This window comes from Nicotiana tabacum, chromosome 22 (assembly GCF_000715075.1).
Source record: "Nicotiana tabacum cultivar K326 chromosome 22, ASM71507v2, whole genome shotgun sequence".
Lineage (NCBI taxonomy): Eukaryota > Viridiplantae > Streptophyta > Magnoliopsida > Solanales > Solanaceae > Nicotiana > Nicotiana tabacum.
Genome location: NC_134101.1, coordinates 83,144,641 through 83,162,710, shown reverse-complemented (window position 1 = coordinate 83,162,710; position 18,070 = coordinate 83,144,641).

Below are 18,070 nucleotides of genomic sequence, written 5' to 3'. Positions count from 1 at the left end.
ACCATCCAAGTGCTAACGGACATGCAAAAGCGACTAACAAAGTAATTATTCAGAACCTTAAGAAGAAGTTGGAAGATGTTAAGGGCATGTGGTCGATGAGATACCAAGAGTGCTATGAGCATATCGAACAATGACGAAGTTGATCACGAGACAAACATTCTTCTCTCTGGTGTATAATGTGGAGGCTCTGATACTGTTGAAATTGGGGAAACCGACTTTAAGATTTTCCTAAGCAAACGAAGAGGCAAACAATGAAGAGTTGCAAGTGAAGCTAGAGTTGCTCAATGAACACCTAGATTTGGAATACGTGAGGATGGTGGATCAAAAACAAAGGATGGAAAGATATTATAATCGTAGGGTCAATCTCCATTATTTCAAAGTAAGAGATTTAGTATTGAGGAAGGATATGCTGCACCGGGACTCAAAGTACCATTGTACTCGGGAAGTCAAAGTATTTGAGGAAGGTGACTCAAAGTACTCGGGAAGTCAACACCGGGAAGCTAGGACCAATGTGGGAAGGTCCTTACCGGATTTCAGCTATCACCGATAAATGATCATATGAGTTGGAAAATCAAGTTGGAATTAAATTGCCCAGCAATTGGAATGTGACTCACCTCAAAACTTATTATTGCTGATGGTTCCTACCGATACTGAAAGTATATGCTGCACTATTTTTTCCTTCGACCAGTTTTTATCCCAATTAGGTTTTCCTGACAATGTTTTTAACGAGGCACTAATGAAACGTATACTATGAAGGAAGCTTCATCGGAAAATGATAGACTTTTAAATATCAAGGCACTAAAATTTTCACATCGATGGTAAACAACTATATGGATAGTTAAATAATCTTTGGCTCGATGACAAGCTTTGTCTTCCTTTATTAAAAAAAGGATTAGTTAACCATTCAAAAGTTGTCTCCACGATGAACCAGTAGTATGAGTACAAGACTTTCAATGTTCGAATTTGCATGCTTCGCATTCGAACACTAGGGAGGGGGGTGGATACTATCTAATACGACACCAAGAGTGCCACGAAAATCGGGGACTACGAGAACCGGGATCGATGTTTCATTAGGACCGGGGACTGTATGATCAGCTCCGTAGAATCAAGTTGTACAAGTTAGCTACATGTATTGGCAACTTTATTTACTGAAGCAAACGAATGCCTATGTACTTTTAAAAATAAAGGGTATAAAACAAAGTTTTTATTTTTTATTTTTATCTTATTTCATGTCCAAGTGATGAGTTAGTTTTATCGTTTGAAAGTTAACAAAAACTTCAATTACTTATGTCGGACTGAACATGGGACATCCTTTTTAATAGCACCATAAACATAAAGGCCCTCTCTTATGAAACCCTCATAGTAAAGGGTAGATTCTGGAAAAGTTTATGCCCGGAATCAAAAGTTGTCGGATGAAAAAAATATACATGAAGCTTTAATCAAGCAAACATACACGGGTTATTTTTTGTGCAACACTTAAACAAACAATTCTTTTTTTTATCAAGTGCCAAAATTGATAAAAGTTTTGGCATAATTACAAAATGTATAAAAGAAAATTATACATCATTGCACCAGAACTCGAAGATAGAGAATGATTACGTTTCCCCCGGTAGAGGAAGGTAGATCCACCAACCTAAATCTTCTTCAGTATCCCATTTGGTTCCCAAATACTCAAAACCAGTATTCGGAGAGTCGGTTGCAACGGGCCGAGCATGAAGATTCTCGCGAGTAGTTAACTATTGTTCTCGAGCTTTGGCAATGCAATCATAGATATCAACAATGCCTACTTTGATTTCCTCAAAAGTCTTCCTTTTCATATGGTACATGGCATAGGTCTTCTCAAAGATGAGGGAATCTTCTTGATACTGGAGTTGAACTCGGAGTTTATCAATTTCGGCCTGAAGTCCTTCCCTTTTAGCTTTCATGGTGCTGAGGCGGGAGTCAAGCTTTACATTTTTAGTTGAGTGAACTCGGTTTTGCTCCATGACCCTCTTGAGCCTCTCTTCTATTTTTTCCTTCTTCTCCTCGACAACATTGGCCTCCTCGGTTTTGGAGCATAAGTCAGCCTTCTGATTATTAATTTGCTCCTCGAAGGCAGACTCGCGCTCTACAACAGCTATTATAGCATCCTGAAGTTCGACACACTTAGCCTTAGCTTCTATAAGGTGTTTGTGATCTGATGTAGCTTCTTGGTTGTGTGCTATCTTATCTTTCTCGGTTTACTATAACCGTGCCTCAAACTCATCCACCTCTTCAACTTTTGGCTACAGCACCGGGAGGCATGCGACGAGCTGGTTCCTCTCAGCTAAAAGGTTGTCCTGTTCAGAAACAAGCCCTTGTTTATTGAGGATCAACCTTTGCAGGCCCTCAGAAGCAAGAAAGTTGGACTATAAAGAAATGGTTTAAGTTAGAATTACCATTGTGACACAAAAGCAGAAAAGTTGATTGGAGGAAACTAGTATGGCACCTGCACCAAACAATGTATACTGTAATTTATCATGCACTCTCCAGAAAAGGAGCCCATGTTCTTCCAATCCTTCAGCGAAGTCAGCGACTTCATATAGTTGGCAAGATCAACCAGCCTGGAGGGAAGATGACTCTCATTCGAAACCGAAAGGGTAGCGCTTTGCCTTCTTTGGGGATCTTAAGAAGGTATAGCATACGTGCTCACCAAGTTCACGTGGTCATGAGACTCAAGAGGAAAGGTATCGCTTCCTTAATCAACTGGTGCAGGTGGAGGAGATGCAATTGGTGCTAGTGTTGAAGGAGCAATGGGCGTCGATGGGCGTGAAGTTGTTGGTTAAGAAGGAGAAGAAGTAGTTGTGGCAGAAGGGATGGTGATTGTTGCTTGCTCAGTAGGTGAAGGTAAAATAGGCTCGGGGTTCGAACTTCTTTGGCCAGAGACAACAATAGGGGCCGGAAAGCGTGAGTCAACATCTTTAACTAGACCCATCTTACCCTAAAGAGCCTGAACTTTATTAGATGATGGGTTTTAAAGTTCCCCTGACTAAGCAACCAGTTGAGCTGATGAAGATTCCTTTCTCCTTTGAAGGGGTGCCTCTTCATCAATGGCTTCCCCTTTATCAACGAGAAACACTATGGCTAGCTCAGATGTCGTTTTCTTTTCCCTCTTCTCTTGAATCTCAACCGAGGAAGAGCGTCTCCTCTTCGATTTCTTGTTCTCGGGTTGGGACAATGAGATGAGGCACCCTCACCGGAGGCTTGGGCAGATCCACGAGCTCTGCTTCAAGCAAGGGCATTCTGCAATACCCTCTTAGCCTCCTCATAGTTATCTAAGGCATCAACTTCGGGGCAAGTAACAGAACCCCTCGGAAGCCCTGTATAAGGAAAAAACAGGGTTAGCAATTTATTCAGGGGGATTTCTTGTGTTCGAGCAAGGATAAAAGAAAAAGGAATTTTTTGCATACCATGGTGCTTTGCCTTCCACCCATACTTGGGAACCATCTCTTTCCACGGACGGGTTTCTGAAGTAATTATATCTAGAATTTTTTGAACCCATTGGTCCAGACCATGAACCCGTGGTGGTTCACAGCTGGTAGCTGAAACTAAGGAAACAAAAAATAAGCAAAATAGGAAATTATCTATTTACTAAGAGAGGAAGAAAATAAACGAAGGCTTACGAAAAATATTCCACGATTCGGGAAAAATTGGAGTTATGGGCCGGGATGATGTCCATGGTAGCAATGATGACGAACTGTTCCATCCATCCACGGTCATTATCAACATCTACACTGGTGAGAAGGGTGTGGTGTCCACGCTTGCTAAAGTTTATTACACCCCCATGAAAAATTTTGGGAGAGTAAAGGTTCATCATATGTGCAAGAGTTAGGGTTTCCCTGATCTAAGTGCACAATTGATGAAGGCATGTCATCATCCGCCATATTGATGGGCCTATCTATGCTAAGCAGACCTGATATCCGTGGAAAAATTTCAAAATTCTTGGGCCGAGCTCTTTTCTCGACCCTAAAGAAAATAAACCCAAGGTAAAAAGATACATATAGATATACGTGAATCCCTCCTTGGATAAGGTAACTCGGTCTCCCATATCTAGGGAAAGGATTTGAATATTGTGGAAGTTGAAGTTGTCCTTAACAATTGGGATACTATTAGGACGAATGGAGGAGGGAAGCCTACGAATTGGCCAAAATCGGTGGCCTTGAGAAGTTGAAGAAGCAGTTTTTTTTTGAAAATCATTTGCAATGTTGAGTTGAAGTGGTGTGATGGTGCTAACAGTTGGAGGATCAGACTCAATGTCAACCTCCTTGTTTTAGTTTTTCTTCGGGCCTCCACCGCAGAGAAAAACGGTATTATTGAAGGAAGCAGTGTATGAATACATGATAGTAAGAGGTTGTTAAAGAAAAGTTTTTGCTGAGAAACTTGAAGGTCAGGAGAGGGTTCTATGCAAATGTAGAGAAGAAGAAAGACTTCTGAAAGTTGTGAAAGCGAAGAAGTAAAAATGTTGAGTAGTAAAGAAGTTATAGATGAAAAAAATCGTGGTCATGACTACCTCGAAAACCGGCAAAAATACTTGTTGAATCGTGGGACAACACATGTTCGGAGTATTAAATTCGAGAAGACGTGCGTCTTTTCAAGTGTCAGAGACTCTTCAGGAACTTTCCCGCCAATAAAGGAATCCTAACCTACTTCCCGGTAACACTAAGTTGCGCCATCGAAAAATAGGGGGACTATCTATATGCGGTAAAATTAGTTGATACGAGGTGGTCGAATGGTAAGATAACATGTAGAACCGAAGATAGGCAAAGGACGAGTCGGAAACAATTAATACCGAATGCGACGTGTGTGACCAGTACCGGATAGATTCCGAAGGAAACGTAGTCAGCAGTAGAAGTTCAAAGGTTTTTCATCGAACACCATTCAATATGGGAATATTTACTAGCGTTAAATGAACAGCCGTTAAAGAGAATATTTGCATTCAAGGCCTGCCGTTATATATTCATCAACGAATCTTTTATTCTCATTTAAAGAGGAGGTTGATCCAAGGATCTTGTTTTCCTAGGTAGAACTATAAATAGTGGGTAAACAACCATTGTAGGGACATGAAACATTCTGCATGCAAAAGCTATACTTTACCATTTTGCTCTCAGACTTTACAATTTATCTCTCAATCTAACAAACTTTATCATTGCTTTATCTTTATTTTCACTGTTTCTCTCGGAAAGGTTGAGTTCGGAACCAGTCTTGTTATCTTCTTTAAATTCAATCGTTAAATCTTAGTTTTAGTCTTATTTACCGTTTTACAGGTAAACAGTTTTTGCTCGAGCAATACATACAATGCATTCTCAATGCAGCTCGCTGGAATTGGTCTTAAATTTTATTTCGGTAATATAAGAACTTAAATGTATTAACATCTACATATATTTTTAGTTAGAAGTTTATTTTCCTAACTTTTTGAGATGTAAAATTATTAACTTTAGTACTTTTTTTAAATATTTTTAATATTTTCTTTTACAAAATAGTCAATCTTTCTTAAGACGTTGATCCGGTAGGCCCATCTCATAGGACGGGACGCGACGAGACGTTAAAATAGCACAGTCCAGTCAGTTTTCGGATTGATCATTCAAAAATAGCTAGCGTTTGCCAAATCATTGAAAAATAGCCACTATTTTACTGCAACAGAGACCGGTCCAACATAATATACTGGAGTTCGGTGCACCTGTGTATGAACTTCCAGCATATTATGCTGGACCGATATACTTTGCTGGCTCCAGTATAATATACTAGAGACTGGAGCACCGGTGCTCCAAACTCCAGTATATTATGCTGGACCGGTATATTATACTGGAACTCCAGTACATTATGCTGGAACTCCAGTACATTATGCTGGAACTCCAGTACATTATGCTGGAGTTCTAGTGTACTTATGCGGGAACTCCATCATATTATGCTGGAGTTCCAGCATACTTATCCTGGAACTCCAGTATAATAAGCTGGAGTTCAAGTATACTTATGCTGGAACTCCAGCATAATATACTGGCATATTTTCCGGGTTTTGAACAGTGTTTTCGCTCAAATTTATCTTTACATGAAAAGTGGCTAAATTTCGATTACTTTTGAAATTGGGCTATTTTTAAACGACCAATTGTAAATTTGGCTATTTTTGAATTTCTCCCGTAAAAATTCAACTAATATTTAGACAATTGATCTAATTTTAAAAAAGTGGCCAACTTCTAAGTATGGTCATAAAAGTGACCATCTACTGTAAATTGGGAAACGTGCATAAATAGGATCATTTAAGAATTGTTGTTTAACTTTTACTCCCGTTTAAGAAAATTTTGCAAAAAATAGGCTCAGTGCGACGCACCTGCATTAATGAAAACTTACGCTTTCACAAGTTATATGTCGGCAGGGTATAACTTTAGTACAATATTCATTCAATCAATATACCTTGTTAAAAATTTTCACAATACTTGTAGGAATATTGGTAAAAACTTGTCCTCTTAACAAGTTATGCTGACGAGGCATAACTTTAGTACAATTTTCATTCTACATTTGATGCTAAATTTGTTAGTAAATTGTATTTGCAAAATAATGCTGGAGAAAATAAAATAACATATAAATAAAAATATAAAAAAATAGAATTTAATCTGAGTCTACTGAATTCACAGTGTTTCCTTAAGGAACTTAACCCTCTCCTAGTATCCGAGGTTGTGGATTATGTCCTTCCAGGATATAGAACGAATTACACATTAGTGTAGCGGTACTTTAAACCCCAGTGTTTTAGCGAACACAATGATCGATAGCAAATCACACTTACTGTTGTCTTCTTTGTAGTTAAAACAATGCAGAAGAAAGGAGTAGAATTCGGAATTTTGTATGGAAAATCTGAGAGAATGGACTGCTATTTATAGCCCCAACCTATTGAGTTCAAACGAAGAGTTTCAGTTACGTAAAACGACCATAACGTAAATGACCATTTATGCAAATTAAAACGGGAATTTAAACGCAGAGGAAATTACTTTTCTGTTACAAAAAATGGATGGGCAGAGAAATTACTTTTCCGTTACAAAAAAATGGACAAGCAGAGGAGATAATTTGGATTTAATATTAATTTTCCGTTACAAAAAACGGATGTTTAATATTTACTATTAACAAATAAATTTAGTTCAAAAAATTAATCAATCAATCATTTGACTAAATTTGAAGCCGAAGCCGAAGCCGAGCTGAGCTAGCGATGACGACGACGGCGCGATGCTTTCCTTCTTCTTAACTCTTTAAGAGCTAAAAGAAGAGCAATTATATATAGGAATTTTTAAATTCCTATGCCATATAGTAAACTATATTACCCTTCATGCTTAACTTTTAATGTAATTACCTTCTATATACCTAATTACCATTTATGTACCATTTTAGGATTTTAATAGTATTAATTAGTCTCCTAATTTTACTCAACCGTATATTCCCACTACCCCAAGTTTCTCTCTCCAAATCCCACCACCTCACTCACGTATCAAACTACACCCACGATTTCCTCTTCTAAAACCAGCGAAAATCTGTAACTCCTCCACCATTGACAACCATTAAAAAGCTTTGAAGCTTTGAATTCGAATTTGAGTTTTCAAAAGACATTGTTTATTTGGATTGGATGTTGTTGCAAAGAATTGAGAATTCTCTCTACGTCTCTATCTTTCAATCCCAAATTTCAGTAATATAAGAGGAAAGGAAAAGAGACCAGCAATTCCACCATTGACAGCCATTAAAAAGCTTTGAAGTTTTGAATTCGAATATGAGTTTTCAAAAATTATTATTTGTTTAGATTGGGTGTTGTTGCAAATAATTGGGAATATGGTTTGGAGTTTATATCTTAATTTTGAGAGGTTTTGGTGAAGAATAGACTTGGTTTTGGCTGAATTTCAGATTGAAACTCGAAGAAGAAGAAGAAGAAGAAGAAGAAGAAGAAGAAGAAGAAGAAGAAGAAGAAGAAGAAGAAGAAGAAGAAGAAGAAGAAGAAGAAGACATGACATACATTATATTGCAGAAATTGTAGAAAAATTATAGAAAAAATGTATTCTGTTGTTTATTTATATGAAATTTATTTTTACTATGTATAAATCAGATACAAAATATACAAAAGACATATTGTATAAAATTTGTAGGTAAGTTTTATGTTATTATAGTTGTATTTAACTGGTGGAAATACTGTGTGAAAATTATAGATAAACTGTATTCCTCTATAACGGGAGATGTTGGCATATCAAGTAACTTTAGTGTTCCAGACGAACATGCATGAAAATAAAGATAAATTCTGTTATGAACAGTTTGTAGAAATTTTGTAGATAATTTGTAGAAATATTGAAATTCTGTATTTTCATATTAATTTTTCAAATGATATGTAGTTTTATTATAGAATAAATGTAAAAATTTTGTAGACATTTCAAATGATATGTAGTTTTATTGTAGAATAAATGTAGAAATTTTGTCGATATTGTAAACATCCATACTGATATATATATATATTTACTCTGACATGTAGTTTATTTGTAGATAAAATGTAGATAAAGTGTAGGACATTTATATACAACCAGAATTTGATATAAAATATAACAGCACAAACATGCAACTGTGTTCTCATTGGTGATACTCAATTCCATATTGAAATCGCGAACAGTTATACAAAGCGGATATGATCCTAAGTTTTTGTTTTTTCAACTTTCATACAATAGTTAAATGAATAAAAGAAAAATAAATAAACAATAGAATACCATTTTTCAATAATTTTTCTACAATTTCCGCAATATAATTTATGTTTAAAATTCAGCCAAAACCAAGTCTAATCTTCACCAAAACCCCTCAAAATTGAGATATAAACTCCAAACCATATTCTCAATTATTTGCAACAACACCCAATCCAAACAAATAATAATTTTTGAAAACCCAAATTTGAAATTCTCTAAATCTCCCATAGCTATCTCAATTCCCATTCAGTTGTAGCATAATGGGGATTTTGGACATAATTGTGTTTGTTGCAGAAGAGTTGTAGAAGATTTAGTCGCTTTTGATTTGTGAAATCAGAAAAATGATGAAACATGAAGCGGGATCGTCCCATTTTTGTTTTCTAAGATGTTAACTTGTCAAAGAGAATTAAGCTGTTGAAAAAAAAATTAGAACTCAGCTAATATGTGAACTGAGATAACGGGAGAAACTTAGCATCTTAGCGATTCATGTGTCATTGAACACATTTTTGGAAATTTTCAATGATTAGTTTATGCAAAAATAACTCTGAAACTTTTCAAATTACACCATGAAAATCGAAATCTCGGCAACATTTGTGGTTTTGTGACTCTAGGTTTCTTGATAATCGATTTTGCTTGAAGCTTTCAAACTCCATGAAGGAAGAAAAATGCGGAAGCCTACAGCTACAATGATTACTTATTTAATGAATTGTCTATATTTTATAAAAATACTATTAGCATGGCGGGTAATATGCAAACTATGAACATATTTGGTAATATAGTTTCCTATATGGCATAGGAACAAAAAATTTCCTTATATATATACCCATCAAAAGTCTTTTCCTCCTCCAATATGGGACAATGTCCCTTTGTCAAGGAGGGAAAATCAAATATTTCATTTTCCTTCCATTTTCCATTCACCCTCGTTTAAGCTAAATAAGCTTTAAAAACCCAACAATCCCTCACATGAATGGGGAATGACTATATCACAGAAATATGCATGAAAAACTGTGTTATTCGCAAGCAAGGATTAATCGCATCTGGATAAGTAGGTTTTTCTTTGAACTTTCCGCAGTGCACTTACGTCGGATATACTCGGTCAATCGATAGATTTGATTTTTTTGAACCGTCGAACTTTGGTGTATACCTAGACAACCATAAGTCACACAATCAACCCTCAACCCTTAACCGTCTTTGGTTCTCATTGTTATGTTTGTTTCAGCCATGAATACCGCTTGGTTTTATAAGTGCGTAGAGAACTGGCCTTACAAAATTTTCCTTGAAGTAGCTAACACTTCACACTCACATAGGTGATTACTAAACGTGTCATCCCATAGATAAACTATTTGATATATCCCGTATCAAATTTAAAAATCATTAAAAAGCCTTAATGCTTTATCCTTGGTATTGAACATTGTCTCATCACGAGAATGGACCAAACTTTTAGTTGACAATGTTGAACCGTCATTAATGACTTTGTTTGATCTCCTTGAACCTCGATCTTGGGATCTCCAGTCTTCTAGGTAGAGTTACCGCCACAATGACTTGTTCTCGGCCATAGCTCCATTCCCTTCGATGATTTCTCAACTACCTCTCTAGTTAGGCCTTTCGTAAGTGGATCCGACATATTATCGCTTGACTTTACGTAGTCAATCGTAATAATTCCTCTAGAGAGTAATTGCCTAACGGTTTTATGTCTTCGTCGTATATGACGAGATTTACCATTATACATAACGCTCTCAGCCCTTCCAATTGCCGCTTGACTATCGCAATGTATTCATAGTGGTGCCAACGGTTTGGGCCAAAATGGAATATCTTCCAAGAAATTTCGAAGCCATTCAGCTTCTTCACCGGCTTTATCTAAGTCTATGAACTCAACCTCCATTGTAGAACGGGCAATACAAGTTTGTTTGGATGACTTCCAAGATACCACTCCTCCACCAATATTGAATACATATCCACTTGTGGACTTAGAATCAGTTGAATCGGTGATCCAATTTGCATCAGAGTATCCCTCAATCACCGTAGGATATTTACTGTAGTGCAAAGCAATGTCCTGGGTATGTTTTAAATATCCCAAAAATCATTTCATTGCCATACAATCAAATTGACCTGGATTACTCGTGTATTGACTCAATTTACTTATAACATAAGCTATATTTGGTCGTGTACAGTTCATGATATACATTAAACATTCCAACACACGAGCATAATCCAATTGTGATATCCTTTGGCCTTTGTTCTTTGCTAGTGCGAGACTCACGTCAATTGGAGTCTCTACAACTTTAAAATCTAAGAGCTCGAATTTTTCAAGTATTGTATTAATATAATGAGATTGTGACAATGCCAGATCTTGAGGAGTCTTATGGATCTTAATACCCAGAATTAAATCAGTAACTCCCAAGTCCTTCATATCAAACTTGCTACTTAGCATACACTTAGTCGCATTTATGTTTGCAATGTCATTACTCATTATCAGCATATCATCCATATATAAGCAAATAATGACTATGTGATTTGGAACATTTTTAATGTATACACATTTATCCATTCATTTATCTTAAAACCATTCGACAACATTGTTTGGTCAAATTTCACATGCCATTATTTGGGTGCTTGTTTTAGTCCGTAAAGGGACTTAACAAGTCTACATACCTTCTTTTCTTTACCTAGAACCACAAACCCTTCAAGTTGTTCCATATAAATTTTTTCCTCCAGATCTCCATTTAAGAAGGCCGTCTTAACGTCCATTTGATGAATTTCAAGATCATAAATTGCAGCTAACGCTACTAACGTTCGCATGGACGTAATTTTTGTAATTAGAGAGTATGTATCAAAATAGTCAAGACCTTCTCGTTATCTATACTCTTTGACCACAAGTCTTGCCTTATATTTATCAATAGTGCCATCATATTTCATTTTCCTCTTAAAATTCCGTTTAGAACCCAACGGTTTATTTCCAGGAGGAAGATAAAGCAATTCCCATGTATGGTTATTCAATATGGATTCTATTTCACTATTAAATTCCTCTTTCCAAAATAATGATTCCGAAGAAGACATAACTTATTTAAATATTTGAGACTCATTTTCCAATAAGAAAGGTACAAAATCTGGTTCAAATGAAGTAGACGTTCTTTGATGTTTACTACGTCTTGGATCCTCCTAATTAAATGTACTTTCTTTTGTTTCTTCCCGAGGTCATTTAGATCCTTCACTAATTGACTCACATTCTTTTTTATACGGATATATATTTTCAAAGAACTCAGTATTATCTGATTCTATAACCGTATTAGTATGAATGTTGGAATTTTCTGATTTATGAACCAAAAATGGATATGCTTTACTATTGGTCTCATATCCTATGAAAACACAATCAACGGTTTTTGGTCTTATTTTTACCCTTTTGGGTTTAGAAACTTACACTTTTGTCAAATAGGCCCACACTTTGAAATAATTCAAGTTGGGCTTCCTTCCTTTCCATTTTTCATATGGAATCGATTGAGTTTTGCTATGGGTTACTCAATTTAGTATCCGGTTAGCTGTAAGAATGGCTTTCCCCCACAAGTTCTGTGGCAAACCAGAACTTATCAATAATGCGTTCATCATCTCCTTTAATGAACGATTCTTTCTTTCCACAATCCCATTAGATTGGGGCATGTAAGGGGCCATTGTTTGATGAATAATTCCATATTCTAAACATATTTTTTCAAAAGGAGATTCATATTCACCACCCCTATCACTTCTTATCATTTTGATTTTCTTGTTAAGTTGTGTTTCAACTTTATTTTTGTATTGCTTGAATGCTTTATTGCTTCATCTTTGTTATTAACTAAGTAAACATAGCAATATCGAGTATTATCTTCAATAAAAGTTATGAAATATATACTTCTTTCCACCGCGCGAGATGGTATTGGCTTTATGTCGTAAATATATGTGTGAATTAGGTCTAAAGGATTTGAATTCCTTTCAATTGACTTATAAGGACGTTTAACATACTTAGTTTCTACACATATTTGACATTTTGATTTGTCGCATTCAAACTTAGGCAATACTTCAAAATTAATCATTTTCCGCAAGGTTTTATAATTGACATGTCCCAAACGTATATGCCATAAATCATTTGACTCAAGTAAGTAAGAAGAAGCTGAAGTTTTATTATTCTCAACGACAATTACATTCAGTTTGAAAAAGCCCTCAGTGAGGTAACCTTTTCCTACAAACATCTCATTCTTACTTATTGCAATCTTATCAGATACAAAAACACACTTAAACTCGTTTTTAACGAGTAGTCCAGCAGAGACTAAGTTCTTCCTAATCTCGGGAATATAAAGACGTTGTTCAGAGTCACCACCATATCAGATGTCATTTTCAGAAACATCCTTCAATTTTGGCCGTTGCAGAATTTCCTATAGAAAGTGTCTCTTTGGGTCCAACGGGAGCATATATAGCAAACGCTTCTCTAATAGCATAAATATGGCGAGTGGCTCCAGAATCAATCTACTACTTATTAGGATTTCCCACCATGTTGCATTAAGAAAGAATAGCACACAAGTCATCAACATCTTCGTGCTTTTCAACCATCTTTCTTGACCCTTCTTCTTGTCTTTCTTTGGAGCACGACAATTTGCAGATTTGTGTCCAGCTTGCCCATAGTTGTAGCAATTTCCACTGAACCGCTTATTGCTTGGGTTGCTTTTCGGTCCAGAAGCCTTCTTCCTCTTTCTGTTATTTTTAGGACCATCCTCAACAATGTTTGCTCCCATTATTGTTGAGTTTCCACGGTCTTTCTTTTCAGCAGCTTTGTTGTCCTCTTCGATTCTCAAGCGACATCTCCTTGCATTTGTGTTTCAAGTAGTTTTGAAGTCCTTCCACAAAGGAAGCAACTCCTCAATCATCGTTGTAACTTGGAATGCTTCATTGATGACAAGACCTTCAATAAAAATTTTGTTAGTAAAAATAATATAATTAACATTTTCAACATCAATATTAGTTTGACTTATACCTTCAGCAAGGAGATCGTGAATAATCACTTGCAATTCCTGGACTTGGGTAATAACAGGCTTCCTATGTACTATTTTGTAGTCCAAAAATTTAGCGGCAATGAATTTCTTCAACCCAGCATCTTCAGTTTTGTATTTCCTTTCAAGCGCAATCCACAATTCTTTTGACGTCTCCACATTACTATAGACATTACACAGATTGTCCTCCAATCCGCTAATAATGTAATTCTTACATAGAAAATCAGAATGCTTCCACGCCTCAATGACGAGAAAGCATTCATTGTCTAGAGTTTCATCGGGCAAAATATAAACATCTTCCTTAATTAACTTCTGTAGACTTAAAGTCGTCAAGTAGAAGAACAACTTATGCTGCCACCGCTTGAAATCAATCCCGAAAATTTTTTCGGGTTTTTCTGCCGGTGCCAATGCCGGTGTTGTTCGGCTTGTCGATGCATTGGCAATCACCATAGGAACAGTCTGGTTCCCGTTGTCATTCATCATTTCTGTAAAAGAATGAAATAAACAAACGTTAAAATCACGTAGATTTTAATCTCCAATGGAATAGAAAACCACAAAGGTTTTAATCTCCAGAACAGTGAGTATAACACAAATATAGAAAATAATTAAGTTCCTTAAGCTTGTTAGTAAACTTTATTTGTAAAATAATTTCGGAGAAGATAAAATAACATATAAACAGAAATATAGAAAAAGCAGAATTTAATCCGAGCCCACTGAATTCACAGTATTTCCTTAAGGAACTTAATCCTCTCCTAGTATCTGAGGTTGTGGATTATTTTCTCCCAGGATAGAACGAATCACACACTGGTATAGCGATACTTCAAACCCCAGTATTTCAGCGAACACAATGATCGGTAGCAAATCACACTTGTTGTTGCTCTCTTTGTAGTTAAAACAATGCAAAAGAAAGGAGGAGAATTTAGAATTTCATATGAAAAATCTGAGAGAATGGACTGCTATTTATAGCCCCAACCTGTTGAGTTCAAATGAAGAGGTTCAGTTATGTAAAATGGCCATAACGTAAATGGCCATTTACGCAAATTATAACGGGAATTCAAACGCCGAGATTACTTTTCCGTTACAAAAAAATGGACGGGCAGAGGAGATAATTTCCTTAAAATAATCTGGAAAGAAAACGGGCCTGACCGAAGCCGAAGCCGAAGCCGAGCCGAGCGATGACGACGACGGCGCGAGGCTTGCCTTCTTCTTAACTCTTTAAGAGCTAAAAGAAGAGCAATTATATATATACTCATCAAAAGCCTTTTCTTCCTCCGATATGGGACAATGTCCCTTTGCCAAGGGAAAGTCTTTTTCACCTCTAATATGGGACAATGTCCCTTTGTCAAGGAGGGAAACTCAAATATTTTATTTTTCCTCCATTTCTCATTCACCCTCCTTTAACCTAAATAAGCTTAAAAAACCCAACAATATTTACAGACCTTGCCAATTAATTAGGAAAAACTTGCAACTATTTATATTTCCTATCGGGCTCTCCAATCTAATTCAAGGTCCAATCATTATCCACACAAGCATATGATGTTTAAGTGTGAATAGAGGCCAAGAACTAAAAAATCCGAGGGGTTGACCCTTCGTAAACGTCACAACCGATGACCTATAGCCTTTATTATAATTATAGAAACTATATGGTAATTGAAAGACTACAAAACAAAGTATGAACGTCCAGGAAGTTGCAAAGGGATTTCCGAACAACCCTGCATACAGGACGTCAGGATAACAAATAAGGAATCGGTAGCAGCCTTAAGATAAAAAGAGAATCTTTTTTCTTTTTTCTCAAGTACTGCAACGGTTGGGTCTGATTATAGGTATCATCCATTCTTAACCTTGCCAAAACTTTCATCCATCGTGTATAGGCCTTACCAAGGACGCCTAGTTTAGTGTAGCACCTGGGTTCCGCCTTCTCCTTGCCTTGCCGAGTTTTGCTTCTGATCTCTCTCTGAGTCTCTAGTTCGTTACCTTCTACTACCGATCTTCTCCCTCTGCTGCTACTGGAGCTACTGGATATCGACCTAAGAGATACTAGACCAGGTGCGAGAGGAAGGGATGCTTCTATTGATGGACCGGTGCTACCTATGGATCTAAGAATCATGGAAGACGTAATTGAAATATGCAACTGGAATTAAATCACATTGGTATAAACACTACTAGAAATCCGGTAAAAAGCGACCACAAAAAGCGACCAAAGTTGGTCGCTTATAGGCCTAAAAGCGACCAAAAAGTGACCAAACATGCCTGGTCGCAATATTGCTGGTCCCTTTATTTTAGGGACCAAAGTTGGTCGCTAATTAGAGACCAACTTTGGTCTCTAAGGTAAAAGGACCAAATATTCCGGGTAAAGACTATAGCGACCAACTTTGGTCGCTTTATTATTTTAATAATATAATTTTGGCGATCAAAGTTGGTCTCTAAATGTAAAATACGTTATTTATTTATTTATTATTAATCATAAAAAAACGACCAACTTTGGTCTCTAATCCAAATATTATATTTTAAAATCTGGAAAATAGAGACCAAGATTGGTCGCTTATTTATTTATTTTTTAAAATAAGCGACCATAGTTGGTCGCTAACTTCAAGAAATAATTGTTTTTTAATTATAAGCGACCAACTTTGGTCGCTATATTTCCAGAAATTATTTTTTTTAAAATAGAATAGCGACCAAAGTTGGTCGCTTTTGAGAAATCTGGGTTAAATAGCGACCAAGGTTGGTCGCTATTGCCCAGAAAATTATTTTTTTAAGGGAAAAGCGACCAATTAGCGACCAAAGTTGGTCGCTTTTCTTGGTATATTTTTGCCAGAAAATGCTTGTTTTGGCAGCTACACCACCTGCCAGCTTAACAAAAATCCTAAACATGCATTTTATGCCAACAACAATAACAACAATAAACAACAACAACAACAACAACAATAAAAAGCAACAAAGTATAAAGTTCAATAGAACTAACACATTAAGCTAACAAAATTAAGTTAACGCGTATTACAAGCCCATTCAAAAACTGGTTCTATTGTCTAGTTCAAAGTATATAAAGTACTCAAGGAGTGTTCTTTCAGCATCCTCATCCGAAAGTTGGATTGCCTCGTCCGACTCATTAGGTGGCTGACTGCGTATGAATTCCCCCACATCAGCTGTGAAGCGAACCTATAAGAAAAATTATATTGAATTAGTATTTCAAAATTTATATAAAAGTAAATCAAAATACTTAATGAAAAGTAAAAAACTTACATGTATAGTCGAGGCTCGACCCTCGACCCACCTTTCTAGATTAGTCTCTTTCTTCTTCTTTACAATACAAGTCTCATTGAATAACTCATCTTACTTCATTGGCATCTTAAAGTTGTCTGGTGGCTTTGGTGATTATCCTCGTGGTACTATTACTCGGGATGAACTTAGATACAGAGAGTAACTTGGATACAGTACCCGACAGGGTGTGTCTTTGATCAATTGTTGTTCTCATTAGTGACAATGATGATGAGAAGGCAATGACATGTGTTTCAAACAGTGATGGTGTAGGTAAGAATTTAGCATTTCTTAAGCAGATAAAAGAAGAGGTTATAGAGGAATTCTCTACTTCCTCTTGGAAAATGAAGTAGAGAATTCCTCTATAACCTTTTCTTTTATCAATTTAGGAAATTTTAAATTCCTACCTACACAATCACTGTTTGAAACACATGCCATTGCCTTCTCATCATCATTGTCGCTAATGAGAACAACAATTAAAGGCACACTATGCCAGGTACTGTGTCTAAGTTATTCTTGGTGGAAGTTGCATTGCATGTCTAATAAAGTCATCAACCCCTTCTACAAAATCCTCCCGCAATCCTAAATTTCAATTCATATCCACAAAAGTTCAATTCATATCCTAAAGGCTCAATTCATATCCTAAAAGTTCAATTCATACACAAAAATTTCAATTCATATCCTAAAAGTTCAATTCATACACAAAAAATTTCAATTCATATCCTAAAGGTTCAACTCATATCCACAAAAGTTCAAGTCATATCCTAAAATTTCAATTTATAAATTAAAATTCCGATGCATAAACCAAAAATTTCAATTCATATCCTAAAGGTTCAACGCATATCCACAAAAGTTCAAGTCATATCCTAAAATTTCAATTTATAAACTAAAATTCCAATACATAAACTAATATCCTAAAGGTTCAATTCATATCCTAAAGGTTCAACTTATATCCACAAAAGTTCAAGTCATATCCTAAAATTTCAATTTATAAACTAAAATTCCAATACATAAACTAATATCCTAAAGGTTCAACTCATATCCACAAAAGTTCAAGTCATATCCTAAAATTTCAATTTATAAACT